Raw genomic sequence first — 3,375 nt, forward strand, 5'->3', positions numbered from 1 at the left:
ACCTGCCCTTAGGCAAAGCTTTAGTCGAATATCAATTTGCTCTCAGCTCATAGACAAGTTCTATCTCCTTGGCTTGAATTGCTTCTAATGAAATGAAACTGTTAATGTGCCTTGACTGTGGAAAACAGGTTCTTTGCCATAGCAATTGCTGATGTGTTATCACACATTATCTGTGTTCCTTCAATCTGTTCTTCTCCAAAATCTTCAAGTACAAATCTCAGCCACTTTGCTTGAGAAGTAGCCTCTGCAACACTTATATATTCTGCCTCTCCTGTAGACAAAGCAACAGTATTTTGCTTAATTGAAGCTCACGAAAACACTCCCGATCCCATAGTAAAAACATACCGGAGATCCAACCTAACCCAAGAACTGACCTGTCCAACCATCCAACTTTCAAAAGTCCTGAGCATGACTGTGTTCCCTGATTTTCGAGATGTCCGGTGGATCGCAATAGTTGCAACTAATTCCTCTCTAACTCTAATCGGATGTAGGTCTTGTTAGGTTTTTGTATGTATTAGTGTTTGGAGAGGATTGTACTACCTTTTTTTTTTTTTAACTTATCAGGAAAATATTGTACACTACTTAATTACCAATTTGCTTAGTTACAATCATGTATATCAATTGAATATTTATATTTAATTAACGATTAATACTATTGGCTTTTTTACGCAAAACAGATCAATGCAAACTTTTGGATAATCATCATTTATACAAGGATAGAAATTCAGTGCCTCCTGTTTTTATACAAGGATATAGAGAACCAAGTACCAAGTAATGCAATCTTTTGGATACATGCAATTCATTAGTTGTTCAACCATTATAATTGTCGTACATGTCTAAAAGTTTAGGTAGTATTTATGCAAATTTTTCAATTAAAATTTTCACAAATGCTAGTTTCCTACGTTGGTCTAAAATAAAGAGGCTATTCCATGAGACAAAATCCTATTAAAAAGAAATCACAACATGTAATTAACAATATCAATTTGACTCAAAAGGAAGGAAAAGTTTAAAGTCTTAACAACTAGCAATTAGCTTAGTGATGCTTATGTTCACAATATTCCAAATTCGAATTTCAACCTCACAATTAAAAGAAAAACACTATTGGTGGGGTTTGACCTCTTTGATTTCCAAACGGATAAAAGCAAACATTTTGGATATTGATATACTATGGATTTCGGATTGAGATTTCAAATTAAACTAGGACTGAGACGCTTTATGTGATAGTTTTCTACACGGTTTAGGATTGTTGGGATTACTTCTGTACAAAATGGCAAAGCCTAGGCCTGCAAATACATACAAGTTGTGCAACTATTGATTTTTTGAGTGTAAGGAGATTAACGAGCACTATATATGTCACCTGAAGAGCGCTCATTTTGGATACTCTTCAAAATAATGTATTTTGATCATCTTGGATTTTGTAACTATATTTTTGTTTGTGCTATTTTGGTTATATTTTGATTGAATTATTTTAGTTATAATTTGGTTGAACTATTTTGGTTGTAATTTGATTAAATTAATTGAATGCTTGTAGTTGTATGCTTTTGGTTTATTTACAATTTGATTGGATTTTACTTGCTTCGTAAATCTAATGCTTTTGAGCTTAAACTAATTCCTCACAACAATGCTTTTTGTCTATTTTGGACCGTGTTTTGCCGAACATAAAGTACCATCACAGACACAGAGCTTTCTTTGTACTATTCAGGGATATGTGTCAATCCCAAGTGTCAATGGGAAAATCTTTAGGCTACCATGCCAGAGACTACAGTTCATGGTCATAAAGTGCTCAAAATATTGTTTTTACAGTTGATTCTGTAATGCAACGGCAATCGTGGTGCAAGTCCTGTTTGTTCATATTGAATGAAGATGTCAATAGTTCTCAATTCCGAACATTATAGGCGATATAGTAATTTCACATGAAACTTGTCTTATGAGTTGGATGAAGAATTGGATGAAGAATTTTATGAAGCCTATAATATTTTAGTTATGGCAATTTATGCAGTAATACATGTGCTAAATCAGTTTCTAATTATGATGCATGGTGAACAAATTGAACATCCACTAACTCAACAACGAATTATTAGCATTGGATATGAGTATATACATCAAGCATTGAATGATGATCCTGCAATCTTGAATTCAATAGCATCTGATTATGGCTAAACCAGGACCTGTAGTGCCCCCTAAAATAAGGGAAAGCACAAAATTTTACCCCTTTTCTCAAGGTATGTGATGATTATCTAATCATATTAATATTGTAATTATAATTTTCATTATTATAATATGTAATTTTCAAAATATGGTTATATTTACATATGAATAATTTTAGGATTGCATCAAAGCTATTGATGGTACACATATTCTGACAATGGTGAGGGGACGAGATGTAAGCAACTATCGTAATCTTCATGGAAAGATATCACAAAATGTATTAGCAGCTTGTAAGTGCCCCAAGATAAGTACTTATTTTTTAAATGATTCAAAGCTACTAAGTGATGCTTTATCAAGGAGGAACGGACTTAAAGTGCCCCAAGGTAAGTACTTATTTTTTAAATGATAAATATATATTTTTTTTTGGTACTTTTCATACTAATTTTCTATGTATTGTATAAATAATTAGGTAAATATTTCTTGGTGGATTGTGGATTTCCTAATCAGCGCCAATTTTTAGCTCCATTTCGAGGTTTGCGATATCATCTCCAAGATTTTGCAGGTCGTGGTAATGACCCTCAAAGTGAAAATGAATTGTTCTATATCTTTGCCATGCATCCTGGTGAAATGTGATTGAGAGGATATTTGGTATTTTTAAATAGCGGTTCACAATTTTAAGAAGCCATCATTTATTTAAGACACAAGCAGAGCTTGTGTTGGTATGTGTAGCACTACATAACTTTCTTCGCAAAAAGTGTTGGTCAGATGAATTTCCAATTGAACCAACAGATGAATCTTCATCATCGTCATCTGCAGAATTACCAGTTAATGAAGATGTTACTTTTGAACCTATTGTTCAAACCCAAGAACAACAACAAGAAGATGCTAATGCATGGAGGGTTAGCATAGTTTTAAATATGCGGAGAGATGCTACCTAGGAGGATATGAAGCTACATCAAATTGGATATTAAAAAATTGGGAAGATTGTGTTGGGTTTTACTTGTCTTTATCAAGATTATCATTTGTTTGGTATTCAAGAATTAGTTTTTTTTTTTTTATTTCCATTGACTTTGTTGAGAAATGTCCTAAATTACATCTTTTTTACTATTATTTTGGAGACTTTATGATATGAATTTTCTAAGTAAGTGAACTTATATGAATTACTGTAAGTTATATATTTGTAATTCTCACCAACTGGATTTATGAATTGATTGTGGGATATTGATT

At 32.5% G+C, this 3,375-nt stretch overlaps 1 pseudogene; it reads left to right on the forward strand.

The window, feature by feature from the left end:
* The first annotated feature begins 2,152 nt into the window (after positions 1 to 2,152).
* LOC103331902 (uncharacterized) lies at positions 2,153 to 3,047 on the forward strand (annotated as a pseudogene).
* Positions 3,048 to 3,375: the final 328 nt, after the last annotated feature.

Source organism: Prunus mume, linkage group LG6 (assembly GCF_029339155.1).
Source record: "Prunus mume cultivar Tortuosa linkage group LG6, ASM2933915v1, whole genome shotgun sequence".
NCBI lineage: Eukaryota > Viridiplantae > Streptophyta > Magnoliopsida > Rosales > Rosaceae > Prunus > Prunus mume.